The following is a 15,097-nucleotide window of genomic DNA, read 5'->3' as shown; positions in this document are numbered from 1 at the left end:
CAACTGTCTTCTGGGATGTGGACACAAAGGGCCTTTTGTACACATATTATGGGATTACCCTGCTATACAACCTCAGGGGACATGGGTGATTCAATTCCTAAAGAGCCTGACAATGGCCCCTGGAGTGAAGCTCTGTGTTTCGGGTATATAGGGTTATACAGAAGTTACTAGATAGCAAAGCCTGTTTTGCACTTTGGGGTTAGAAGTGGCTTGACGCAATATAGCACAACGTTGGAGATTTTCGGCCCCACCCCGGTGGAATGCTGGGGTGCAGAACTGGACTTGTGTATAGCTAATGAGCGTTCTATATATAAAGGGAGAGGATGCTCACATACACTCCAAAAGGTATGGGACCCTACGAGAGAATACCGTAGCCTGCCAGAGACATAGACGTGTAGTGAATACCATGTGGACTGCGTGTTACCCCATGATATCGTTGAAGAGACTCCCAGATTCACATTACTGTAACACTTGTCTAATAATTCAAGGATGTATATTTAATGACACGCATTACCGTCAACCTGCATAGTGCGAAGCATATTAAAGGATGCTAGCAGCATTGTTGTACCTTTTGTATACACTAATAAAGAGAATTAACAAAAAAAGTAAAAGAGAAAGAATTATAAAAAAACTGGAGGCAAAGAAAATACATATCTTATTGTATCTCAAAACTGTGCATTACATTTAATGTTTTCAATTTTTGTAAATGGCATAGTTTACTGCATTCAAGAAATCCTAAACAGAATTAAAAAAGAATATTGATGCGTCAGAATGGAAAAGGAAATGCTTGTCAAGGCCTAATTTACTGTGGACGGGATTCAGCCAATTGATCCTCTGTAGTAGCCTAGGGAACTGATTTATGGGGATCCAGGAAAAGCGGCATGCTAAGTACACCTTCTACCTCAGACGCCAGAGGAGTGCAGCAAATGGCCCTTCCCACAGCACCAAAACAGACATATCTTGTGCTTCCATGCAATATGTGGAAAGCAGTAGATAAAATAAAAAACCATAGAAGCCTGCAATTCAGCAATACCCCAGCAAAACATCCCTGTTGCTGTGCTTTTACAGACAAGCTGTTGGTTTGGGGAGCAGCATAGAGTGGGGGTGGTTGAGAAAGTAGGTGGAGAGCAGGATCAGAGGGAGAGGGCTAAAACTACATGCGTTCTCAGTGAATGCTGAATGAAAAAGAAAAAAGTAGTTCTCTAAATGTGAGCAGTGGAAAGATACAATGTATCTAATCAAAGGATCGTAAAAAGGCTACACTTCAGGTTTGAGACAAACCCAGGACGGGAGCAAATGAGAGCAACAATCAAGCCAATTAATGGTTAGCATTTCACAATATGTCTATCATAATCAGATGGACCTATTGTGGACTTACCAAGCATTTCCGTGGTTTGCACCCCGCTCACTGCTTACCATTGTTTGGCTTTATTGAAACTCTCCTTTGCTTGCATTTTTCCATTTCAATGGCTTTCCTTGTCCGTCTTGTGTTTGTCCCTCCCCTGGAGGATAGCCTCTTTACCACCCTCCTGACTGGCTGACTTGTGTTCTTCAACTGCTTACTTTTTGTGAACTACTTTTTTCTTTTTGTCTGGGGCAGTGCATAGGACAGGTCTATCTTTTTATATGCAAATTCCAGAGTCTCTGCACTGCCAAAATGACTATTAGTAAATTTTAACTTGTCGTTTGTGAGTACCAAAAAATAGTAAACTTACACAAAAGTAGAAGTTTACCTTTGTGAATCAGGCCCTTATTGTTTAGCTCTCTTTCTACCTGCTACGGTAGGACAGTGTTACAATGGTTTGGACCCATTACAGATAACCACTGTCCAGTTGTTAAGAAAATACCTTCTCAAACCCCATTCAAACTCTATTCGATGCCCACATGGCTCATCAGTAGCTTCATTGTCCTCAACCTTTATCTAGAACCTTGTGGCCTTTTCCACATCAAAACGTGGATAAAACACAAATATATGTAAAAATACAAAATTATCTATCCATTGACTACATCAAAGGCTATATATACCCTCAAAATATAGAACCAGATGCCTATCTGGCTTAAGTAAAGTAAAAGGAACTCCTTCTTATCGGCTGTAACCCAAAAATCATAATCGTGCAGGTCTCTGTTTAGATCCATATACAATGCCTTAACCATCAACTTGTTTGTAGACATGAAAATAAGCCTAGAATCACACTTAACAGTAGTAATAAGTGGGTTAGGGCCACTACCAGCTACAAATCCTGAAACCTATAAAAAATGTAATATCTATGGATGATTTAGAGCAAGCGGTACAAGCATTATTTACCCTAAAGTAGGACTATGGGATCGTGGATTTACCAGGAGTGCCTTCTATCCAAACTACATTACCAAACCAACCATAAGTGCTGTAGCAAGCTGATTGCAAAATGTGATCCAACTCAAATGGCTGCCTTTCCAAGCATGATGTATGTTGAGATGAACACTTATGAAATGAAATGAAATGAAATGAAATATAATTTATAAACGCGCTACTATGCCCAGTGGGCGTCAAGGCGCCTAACTCAAACTTAGCTGCGGGCAGACAGAGACAGGAGCTCACTGATAGGCTTTAAACCCTCAAACCAAACACTCCACCCTACCTGAGACGCAACTAACTCTATGAGGAAGCTGTAGAAACTCTCTGAGCATCAGCATTTATAAACTAAGAACTCAAACATTGCATGAAGCCCTCTACTGAATGCTGGACGTTCTCTGGCTTTTCCCTCAAGCTTTACAATATGCTAATGAAGGTAGAACCCCCACCTATTCATCTTTTAAAGCCCTACTACAACACCACCCACTACTTCAGAGGTATTCAAACTTTTCCAGGTTGAGCCCCCCCAGCTGAATTCCCCCAGATGTTGGGCCCCCCCACCACCCGACCGAAACCTCGGGAATCCGGCACACCACATGATCGACTGCAACGCGCACACCACGGGCCATATCCGGCAAACAATGCTCAACACAACAAGAGTGCCTAGCAAACTGCAGGCCTGTGAGTGGGTGTGGCGAAACGACAGAGGCGTACCACACAGCTCAAAACACAATCCTCCAAGGCAAAGGAAGTCATCACAACACTCCCCATCCATCATGTACACCTTGTCATCCACCAACTCCCCCACCATTCATTCCTTCCCTCCATCTGTGCCCCATCCACATCCAAACCCCTTCAACCGCTTGCAAACCCATCCACCATCCATCCCTCCATCCATCATCTCACCCATCCATCCCTCCATCCACCCCTCACCCATCCATCCATCATCCATCCATCCCTTCACCCAATCCATCCCCTCACCAATCCATCCACTCTTCCACCCATCCATCCAACCACTCACCCCTTCACCCAAGCTATCCTCCCACTCATCCATCCACTCCTCCATTCATTCATCCATCCACTCCTCCATTCATCCATCCATCCACTCCTCCATTCATCCATCCATCCACTCCTCCATTCATCCACTCTTCCACCCATCCACTCACTCACTCATCCATCCAACCACCCACCCTCTCACCCATCCAGCCATCCCCCACCCACTCATTCATCCACCCAGTCACTCATCCGTCCACCCACTCAACCCCCCACTCATCCATCCATCCACCCATCCATCCCTCCCGCTCTCCACCCTCCCCCACTCATGCATGCACTCTCTGACCCATCCATCTCCATGCTCCTCTCCGCACCCATCTATGCACACACCTGCCCATCCACTCTGCCAATCATTCATCCATGTCCTCACTCATCCATCCATCCATCCATCCTCCCTCTCTCTCTCCATTCCCCCCTCACCCAGCTACCCATCCCTCCATCCACCCTTCACCCATCCACCCACTCATCCATCCACTCATCCACTCATGAATCCATCCATTGACCTCTCACCCACCCCTTCACTCCTCCATCCATCCCCCCCGTCCATCCACCCTCCTCAATCACCCATCCATCCCCACATCCACCCCTTCACTCATCCATCCATCCATTCACCCCTTCACCCATCAATACATCAATACATCCATCCATCACCTCTCTCATCCATCCACCCACCGACTCGTCCACCATCCACCCCCCCATCGATCCATCCACCATTTCACTGATCCATCCACCATTTCACTGATCCATCCATCCCTCCACCCATCCATCTACCCTTCCAACCATACACACATCCATCCACTCCCATCCATCCCTCCACTCATGCATCCATCCTCTCTCCCACCATCCATCCACCCCTTCACCTATCCATCCATCCCCTCACTCATCCATCCACCCCCCACCCATAGATCCACCATGTCACCAACACATCCACCATTCCACCCATCACTCCACCCATACATCCACCACTCCACCCATACATCTATTCACCCACATGGCAACATAACGGACGTCTGGTGGCCGGCTCCACTCGACATCCCTCGCTCTCCCTCTAGCTGCCTCTGTCTCCCTCACTCTCCTTATGTCTCCCTTGCTATGCCTCCCTCGCTCTCCCTCTGTCTCCCTCGCTCTCCCTCGGTCTCCTTCGCTCTCCCTCTGTCTCCCTCGCTCTCTCTCACTCTGTCTCCATCGCTCTCCCTCGCTCTCCCTCACTCTGCCTCCCTCGCTCTCCCTCTGTCTGCCTGTCTCCCTCCCTCGCTCTCCCTCTGTCTCCCTCGCTCTCCCTCTGTCTCCCTCGCTCTCCCTGTCTCCCTCGCTCTCTCTCACTCTGTCTCCCTCACTCTCCCTCGCTCTCCCTCACTCTGCCTCCCTCGCTCTCCCTCTGTCTACCTGTCTCCCTCCCTCGCTCTCCCTCTGTCTGCCTGTCTTCCTCCCTCGCTCTCCCTCTGTCTGCATGTCTCCCTCCCTCACTCTCCCTCGCTCTCCCTGTCTGCCTCAGTCTCCCTCGCTCTCCCTCGCGCTGCCTCCCTCGCTCTCGCTCTGTCAGCCTCTGTCTCCCTCCCTCGCTCCCCCTCTGTCTGCCTGTCTCCCTCCCTCGCTCTCCCTCTGTCTGTCTGTCTCTGTCTCCTTCCTCCCTCCCTCTCCCTCTTCATCTCACCATGCCTGTGTGTGCCCGGGCTGACACAGCTTCTGGGTACACACACACACTCAGCCAGGCAGTCGCACCCAAGCACTTCACACCTCTTTAAGAGACCATTCGCATGCTAATGAGCTTTGTTCAGCTCTTAGGCCCCTGCAGCCCCACTCTGACGGAAATCGCCCGCCCTCACAGAGAGTCTCTGCATTGCGCTGCACAAAGGGAAGATCAGAGTGGAGCACGTGCCCCCCTGGGATCCCTAAACCCTAAAACTACCCCTGTACCCCATAACCCAAAACTGTATCTGAACCCTTAAAATACCCAAACATCCCAAAACATATACCTTCGTACCCCAAAACCTATACCCCTATACCCATACTTACCTTATCCAAACATTAAAAAACTAAACATGCTTTTACCATTCATGCATTTACAACGAATTTCGTTGTAAATGTATGCATGGTAAAAGCATATAAAATGTAATGTCATGCGTTATAATGGCATTCCGGAGTCATGGTACTTTCGTAATGAAAGTATGCGGAGTGATGGTATGCTGAAAGAAAGTTGCGAAATAATAGGTGTTTACCCTCCCCCGTTAAGTACATTGTTGACACGGCGGTCCACATCTCCAGCAACATTCTCATATTTTTTCACCACCCATTTGAAAAATGCACAGGTCTCTCTCATTGATGGCCAGCACCGACATACACTTTTAGACACACCTCCTGCCACAAGTTCTAGAATTGCGAACCTTAGAGCTGAGGAGCTACGTTTGAATATCGGCATCAGCTCAACATCCTGTGATTCCAGGCAAATCGTTTTGTCTCCCCGTGCCTACCACAATTGAATGTGTTCTTCTGTAATGTAAATTGTGCTCATGCCATGTAGTCGAGTTCGCGCTATATAATATTGCAAGGAAAAATAAAGTAGGGAAACTCGAGTTCTCACACTACTGACCGCGCACTCTTAAGTGCATCAGCAGTGCACTGTGAATCTGAGCGTTTCACAGGCCTGTCACAGATAAGAAATGCTATTAAAACGAAATCCTACAAAACAATATACTACTGGCCGGCAGCAATTCATACCCGGTGTAACGACCGGATTTTCGGACCAGATGGAATCAGCTCACCAAGACACCACTATCCCAGCCGAAACAAAACCACCTCCCTCCTCAGGACCTACTTACCATGGTACCTGGGTACCTACCTGGGGATGGGAAATTAGCAATATAAAAGCTTAGATCATCCAAAACACCACCAAATCCATAGGGATTACTAGAAACAATCACCAATTGCTACGGAATTCCATATTCTACACGACACTCATACTTTATAGTCTCGCGGCAACTTAGGCCCAGACTATGCTACCCTCCTACTCATAGTGAAGGGGGCAGTTCTGATTACTTACCATTACACACTGACCACAATCAGTGCTCACACAAGCCACAATCCTGTGGGTATACACAACGTTTCCTTCCGGTGCTCTCTCTCTCTCTGTCTCAAGGCACAATCCTGTGGGTATACACACCGTTTCCTCCCGGTGCTCTCTCTCTCTCTGTCTCAAGCCACAATCCTGTTGTTATGTTATGTTATGTTATGTTAAAAGTACTTGTTACCGCGCACGGTCACCAATTGGTTTCATGGCGCTCAGAGACAAGTGGAGAGAGGAAGTGGGTAAGTACGGGGCTAATCGTGAGCTAATTGGAACAGATAAGTTTTCAAGTTTTTACGAAAAGTGATGTAATCCGGAGTAAGTCGGATTGAGAGAGGAAAGGAGTTCCAGGTAGAAGGAGCAAGGAAGGAGAAGCAGGCACCGCCATGTTTCTTCCGTTTGAACCTGGGGGTAATCAAGAGATTGTGAGCAGAGGACCTGAGGTGCTGTGAGGGGATGTGACGATTAAGGCTGAGAGAAATAAAGACAGGGGCAGAAGCAGATAAAGATTTGAAAACTGTGCATCTCATTTTTAAAATACAGCGGTACGCTACCGGGAGCCAGTGCAGTCTTTTCAACAAGGGCATGACGTGTTGGTACTTGGGTTGTTGAAAGACCAATCTGGCTGCCTGGTTTTGTACCAGCTGGAGCCGGTGAAGGTGGTATGCGGGAATCCCCACGTATCCAATCCTGTGGGTATACACACTGTCTCCTCCCGGTGCTCTCACTAACACCGCTACGCACCGGCGATCACTGTCCTATTGATACCTTTAACTCTCTCTCTCTCTCTGTTGGGAAGTTTCACTATATACTACTGGGAATAAGACAGTTCGATCCTTTCACACAAGAATGGCCAAATTACGGTATGCAAAGGTTATTCTCTGATTTAAGTGCTCCCTGCTCCCTTGCTCAGTTACCACTTACCCGGACGGGAAACGCATCCGTCCACATAACAGCATCTGACTAGAAGAAAGGTTAACTTTACCATACAAATAACAGTTACACAATGGTTCACTAAGAACTGGGGTCCCTTTATTACACAATAACAAATTATAACAACAATATGATACTGCAATATAACATATAGCCTGAAAAGCAAAGGAAAGAATTAGAATGTGTGTGCACGCTAATAAGAAAGGGTCGACGTCACCTTATGAGTACAAAGTCTGGACTCAGTTGTCATCTGGGTTCCCTTCTCGTCTGTGCCTTGGCTCATCTTAGGATCACCCCTGCAGTCACGCATACACGTCTGCACCGCTTTGCTCTGTCTCCTCTGCTCCCCTCCAAGTCACTGGAACCTCCCTCTTGTTCTCTGTTTCGTCTGTCTCACTCTCGTCATTCTGCACTACTCCTCTCTCCTCTCGATCACGGACTATCTTCACCTTCTGACTTCGATCTTATAAATCAGTTACTGCCGCTCTAGTATTCGTTCGCTCTGCTAACTTCTTCACTCTGCATGCTCTGATCTCAGTATCAAAGCTCACCAGCTTCTCCAACTAAAATAACTTCAATCTTTCTGAGAGAGTATCAGCCTTCGGTCTTTTCGGACTTCAAAATGGCAACTGTCTGCTTTAAGTTGATTAACTGCAATAATGCTAACGACTAGCTGCCGTCTACTAACTGACTGAATGACCTCTCCTCCTCTCTGTACTTTCGCTAATATAGAACCTTGTTCATGCATGGAAATTTCCAGCCAGTAACCTACCGCCCACCAAATTCTTGTACCACCCTGTGCCAAGGACACATTCTCAGCCGGCTGGCCTGATGTTATGTCTTCAACACGAAGAAAAATACAGTCTTTCGATAAGGGCCAGCCGGAGCCGGTTCTCTCCAAGCGAACAACACCTTATAACATTACATTTGACCTAAAAGCGTCTCAAGCAGCCGAGGCAGAAAGAAAGATGGAGTCTCTCTCGTTTGAGGCCTACAAGGCCCGAAATAAGCATAAAGATGAGTAACTCTAGCAGAAATATACTAGTAACCTTACAAAAGGAAGGAATAATACTAATACTAAGGAATCTATCCCCTAACATAAGCTTATAGGCCCTAGAATAGAGAAAAGAGTAGGGAATTATGTCAAGCACCTTGTAAATAGGCCAGATCTAAGGCTCTAATCCCTCTATTAGAATGATAGTAGGCTAAAGTCACCTTCACTCAAAAAGGGGTCAAAAACCCGGTCAGAGCACCCAGACAACGTCGGGACGGGCTGCTAGTATATTTATATTCATTGTTGTGGAAATTTTACATGTACTGTTGTGCTTTTATGGTCTGCTTACGAAGATCAAATAACGCTTTGTGAACTGAACTGAACTAAAGGGCATTGTTCAAAATAGTGCAGCGGGTGCAGTTGCACCGGGGCCCAGGAGCACATGGGACTCTTCGTACCACAATTACAGCTGTTTGTCTACCTAAACAGGAATCGGGGGCTAATTTTCCTTTCTTGCATTGAGGCCCATGCCACCCTTGTTATGCCACAGTGCCTTCTCCATGAATTAGCAAGGGATCGTAAGATCACAATAGGTTTTTCTCAGCCAGACATTTGGCGCTGTCTGCTGGGCAAGATCTCAAAAGGGATACAGAATCCTGCTGGCTAGCAGACTACCATACTCTTGGCCATCGCATCAAAGCCTTAAAATACCGCCTACTCAAAGTGCGTAACACAAATCTAGGGGGGAGAGTGTGATCTCACGGCTAGACAGCCGACCTTGGAGCGGGGAAACCAATGTTCGAACCTTGGAGTCGACTCCACATACTGTGATTCTAGGCATTTCACAATCTCCCTGTGCTCATCAAAAAATGCATGTGTCCTTGTGTAATGTAACAGGTGCTCATGTAAAGAGCTCCAATCCCTTCGGTTCGAGTTCGCGCTATATAATTATTCAACAAAAAAAAAAGTTATCCAAATGTTGTAAGTCCTCATAACTGATGATATGAAATGACGAACAAAGGGCATTGCATAACAATTCATCAAAACAGATTGCAACTATTTCAGAGAAACACTTCACAATCCAAGCTGTCTTCAGGAAAGCCATGCAAGAAATTGCAAAATATTTCCTAGAGTCCGCCATGACGTATTTTCTGTGGTTGCTTATTGAAGGACCTGGTGGAAAGGTAGTCCGTTGTCTGCTTCCACTGCCGACCTAGATCAATAGAGGGATCTTAAGAAAGCCCTACCGAGAAGAGTGGCATTCTCATGAGGGGACAGTGTCACTGGTTTTAACATTTATGGTCACTTTTTCAAATTTGATTTAGGGATGTATACATTTTAAAAACTTTACTTGTGAGCACTCTGTGAAGGTTTTCTTTTCAACTTTGCCAACTTTTTTAGTTTCACCAAGATGAGAATTTCTTTAAAATAAAAATGCAGCTGAAGAATCCCACAAAAAGTTGGGTTTGTGTAAGAAACACCTTGCAAAACCTGCTTTTTGAGTCAGAATTCTCCTGCAAAAAATTAAGGGGTAAAACGTCCACGACTAAAATGTTATATGTTTACTGACAATTTATCCCGCTGGGGAATTCATGGAAGATTTAGAAACTTTGCAAATTCAAGAAGATACAAAGTATTGCAATTAATTCACATCGATACATAAATGCGGAAAAATGTAACACATCCCCGATTTGATACCAACCATAGGTTCTTGAACACAAATTCTGCTTTAAAGGACACCCTTTGTAGTGATCAGAGGAATGACTTGATACCCTTCAATGCCTGTATGTGAATAATTAATTAAACAACAGGGGGTGGTGATGGACCGAGTTTCTGAATTAAGCAGAATACTCTCACCCAGTCAAGAGATCAGGGCTTAATCCAACACCGTTTTTTAGCTCATTGCACCATCCCAGCTCAGAACCTGGCTATATGCAAATTAGTCTGTCCCTGGCCCAGTGCATCATGGGAACAGGGCAAACCAAAATACCAAACCAATTCTTTCACTGGGAAGGAAACAAGCTTCCGGGGACCGGTTTCTGGCATTTCAGCCGTCTTCGGCCCGGCTTGCTTGAATCCTGATGGTGCAATGAGCAAGGGACTCACGTCTGAGTATACCCTTCCACGCTTATGGTGGACAAAATAATTAAACGACAGGGGGTGGTGATGGACCGAGTTTCTGAATTAAGCAGAATACTCTCACCCAGTCAAGAGATCAGGGCTTAATCCAACACCGTTTTTTAGCTCATTGCACCATCCCAGCTCAGAACCTGGCTATATGCAAATTAGTCTGTCCCTGGCCCAGTGCATCATGGGAGCAGGGCAAACCAAACTACCAAGCCAATTCTTTCACTGGGAAGGAAACAAGCTTCCGGGGACCGGTTTCTGGCATTTCAGCTGTCTTCGGCCCGGCTTGCTTGAATCCTGATGGTGCAATGAGCAAGGGACTCACGTCTGAGTATACCCTTCCACGCTTATGGTGGACAAAATAATTAACGAACAGGGGGTGGTGATGGACAGAGTTTCTGAATTAAGCAGAATACTCTCACCCAGTCAAGAGATCAGGGCTTAATCAAACACCGTTTTTTAGCTCATTGCACCATCCCAGCTCAGAACCTGGCTATATGCAAATTAGTCTGTCCCTGGCCCAGTGCATCATGGGAACAGGGCAAACCAAACTACCAAGCCAATTCTTTCACTGGGAAGGAAACAAGCTTCCGGGGACCGGTTTCTGGCATTTCAGCCGTCTTCGGCCTGGCTTGCTTGAATCCTGATGGTGCAATGAGCAAGGGACTCACGTCTGAGTATACCCTTCCACGCTTATGGTGGACAAAATAATTAAACAACAGGGGGTGGTGATGGACCGAGTTTCTGAATTAAGCAGAATACTCTCACCCAGTCAAGAGATCAGGGCTTAATCCAACACCGTTTTTTAGCTCATTGCACCATCCCAGCTCAGAACCTGGCTATATGCAAATTAGTCTGTCTCTGGGCCAGTGCATCATGGGAACAGGGCAAACCAAACTACCAAGCCAATTCTTTCACTGGGAAGGAAACAAGCTTCCGGGGACCGGTTTAAGGCATTTCAGCCGTCTTCGGCCCGGCTTGCTTGAATCCTGATGGTGCAATGAGCAAGGGACTCACGTCTGAGTATACCCTTCCACGCTTATGGTGGACAAAATAATTAAACAACAGGGGGTGGTGATGGACCGAGTTTCTGAATTAAGCAGAATACTCTCACCCAGCCAAGAGATCAGGGCTTAATCCAACACTGTTTTGTGAACTAAAAAACGGTGTTGGATTAAGCCCTGATCTCTTGACTGGGTGAGAGTATTCTGCTTAATTCAGAAACTCTGTCCATCGCCACCCCCTGTTGTTTAATTATTTTGTCCACCATAAGCGTGGAAGGGTATACTCAGACGTGAGTCCCTAGCTCATTGCACCATCAGGATTCAAGCAAGCCGGGCCGAAGACGGCTGAAATGCCAGAAACCAGTCCCCGGTAGCTTGTTTCCTTCCCAGTGAAAGAATTGGCTTGGTAGTTTGGTTTGCCCTGTTCCCATGATACATTGGGCCAGGGACAGACTAATTTGCATATAGCCAGGTTCTGAGCTGGGATGGTGCAGTGAGCTAAAAAACGGTGTTGGATTTAGCCCTGATCTCTTGACTGGGTGAGAGTATTCTGCTTAATTCAGAAACTCTGTTCATCGCCACCCCCTGTTGTTTAATTATTTTGTCCACCATAAGCGTGGAAGGGTATACTCAGACGTGAGTCCCTAGCTCATTGCACCATCAGGATTCAAGCAAGCCGGGCCGAAGACGGCTGAAATGCCAGAAACCGGTCCCCGGTAGCTTGTTTCCTTCCCAGTGAAAGAATTGGCTTGGTAGTTTGGTTTGCCCGGTTCCCATGATACACTGGGCCAGGGACAGACTAATTTGCATATAGCCAGGTTCTGAGCTGGGATGGTGCAGTGAGCTAAAAAACGGTGTTGGATTAAGCCCTGATCTCTTGACTGGGTGAGAGTATTCTGCTTAATTCAGAAACTCTGTCCATCGCCACCCCCTGTTGTTTAATTATTTTGTCCACCATAAGCGTGGAAGGGTATACTCAGACGTGAGTCCCTAGCTCATTGCGCCATCAGGATTCAAGCAAGCCGGGCCGAAGACGGCTGAAATGCCAGAAACCGGTCCCCGGTAGCTTGTTTCCTTCCCAGTGAAAGAATTGGCTTGGTAGTTTGGTTTGCCCTGTTCCCATGATACACTGGGCCAGGGACAGACTAATTTGCATATAGCCAGGTTCTGAGCTGGGATGGTGCAGTGAGCTAAAAAAAGGTGTTGGATTAAGCCCTGATCTCTTGACTGGGTAAGAGTATTCTGCTTAATTCAGAAACTCTGTCCATCGCCACCCCCTGTTGTTTAATTATTTTGTCCACCATAAGCGTGGAAGGATATACTCAGACGTGAGTCCCTAGCTCATTGCACCATCAGGATTCAAGCAAGCCGGGCCGAAGACGGCTGAAATGCCAGAAACCGGTCCCCGGTAGCTTGTTTCCTTCCCAGTGAAAGAATTGGCTTGGTAGTTTGGTTTGCCCTGTTCCCATGATACACTGGGCCAGGGACAGACTAATTTGCATATAGCCAGGTTCTGAGCTGGGATGGTGCAGTGAGCAAAAAATCGGTGTTGGATTAAGCCCTGATCTCTTGACTGGGTGAGAGTATTCTGCTTAATTCAGAAACTCTGTCCATCGCCACCCCCTGTTGTTTAATTATTTTGTCCACCATAAGCGTGGAAGGGTATACTCAGACATGAGTCCCTAGCTCATTGCACCATCAGGATTCAAGCAAGCCGGGCCGAAGACGGCTGAAATGCCAGAAACCGGTCCCCGGTAGCTTGTTTCCTTCTCAGTGAAAGAATTGGCTTGGTAGTTTGGTTTGCCCTGTTCCCATGATACACTGGGCCAGGGACAGACTAATTTGCATATAGCCAGGTTCTGAGCTGGGATGGTGCAGTGAGCTAAAAAACGGTGTTGGATTAAGCCCTGATCTCTTGACTGGGTGAGAGTATTCTGCTTCATTCAGAAACTCTGTCCATCGCCACCCCCTGTTGTTTAATTATTTTGTCCACCATAAGCGTGGAAGGGTATACTCAGACGTGAGTCCCTAGCTCATTGCACCATCAGGATTCAAGCAAGCCGGGCCGAAGACGGCTGAATTGCCAGAAACCGGTCCCCGGTAGCTTGTTTCCTTCCCAGTGAAAGAATTGGCTTGGTAGTTTGGTTTGCCCTGTTCCCATGATACACTGGGCCAGGGACAGACTAATTTGCATATAGCCAGGTTCTGAGCTGGGATGGTGCAGTGAGCTAAAAAACAGTGTTGGATTAAGCCCTGATCTCTTGACTGGGTGAGAGTATTCTGCTTAGTTCAGAAACTCTGTCCATCGCCACCCCCTGTTGTTTAATTATTTTGTCCACTATAAGCGTGGAAGGGTATACTCAGACGTGAGTCCCTAGCTCATTGCACCATCAGGATTCAAGCAAGCCGGGCCGAAGACGGCTGAAATGCCAGAAACCGGTCCCCGGTAGCTTGTTTCCTTCCCAGTGAAAGAATTGGCTTGGTAGTTTGGTTTGCCCTGTTCCCATGATACACTGGGCCAGGGACAGACTAATTTGCATATAGCCAGGTTCTGAGCTGGGATGGTGCATTGAGCTAAAAAACGGTGTTGGAGTAAGCCCTGATCTCTTGACTGGGTGAGAGTATTCTGCTTAATTCAGATACTCTGTTCATCGCCACCCCCTGTTGTTTAATTATTTTGTCCACCATAAGCGTGGAAGGGTATACTCAGACGTGAGTCCCTAGCTCATTGCACCATCAGGATTCAAGCAAGCCGGGCCGAAGACGGCTGAAATCCCAGAAACCGGTCCCCGGTAGCTTGTTTCCTTCCCAGTGAAAGAATTGGCTTGGTAGTTTGGTTTGCCCTGTTCCCATGATACATTGGGCCAGGGACAGACTAATTTGCATATAGCCAGGTTCTGAGCTGGGATGGTGCAGTGAGCTAAAAAACGGTGTTGGATTTAGCCCTGATCTCTTGACTGGGTGAGAGTATTCTGCTTAATTCAGAAACTCTGTTCATCGCCACCCCCTGTTGTTTAATTATTTTGTCCACCATAAGCGTGGAACGGTATACTCAGACGTGAGTCTCTAGCTCATTGCACCATCAGGATTCAAGCAAGCCGGGCCGAAGACGGCTGAAATGCCAGAAACCGTTCCCCGGTAGCTTGTTTCCTTCCCAGTGAAAGAATTGGCTTGGTAGTTTGGTTTGCCCTGTTCCCATGATACACTGGGCCAGGGACAGACTAATTTGCATATAGCCAGGTTCTGAGCTGGGATGGTGCAGTGAGCTAAAAAACAGTGTTGGATTAAGCCCTGATCTCTTGACTGGGTGAGAGTATTCTGCTTAATTCAGAAACTCTGTCCATCGCCACCCCCTGTTGTTTAATTATTTTGTCCACTATAAGCGTGGAAGGGTATACTCAGACGTGAGTCCCTAGCTCATTGCACCATCAGGATTCAAGCAAGCCGGGCCGAAGACGGCTGAAATGCCAGAAACCGGTCCCCGGTAGCTTGTTTCCTTCCCAGTGAAAGAATTGGCTTGGTAGTTTGGTTTGCCCTGTTCCCATGATACACTGGGCCAGGGACAGACTAATTTGCATATAGCCAGGTTC

This window comes from Lissotriton vulgaris, chromosome 1_1, assembly GCF_964263255.1.
Source record: "Lissotriton vulgaris chromosome 1_1, aLisVul1.2, whole genome shotgun sequence".
In the NCBI taxonomy this organism is placed as follows: Eukaryota; Metazoa; Chordata; class Amphibia; order Caudata; family Salamandridae; genus Lissotriton; species Lissotriton vulgaris.
This window is presented reverse-complemented; position numbering follows the sequence as displayed.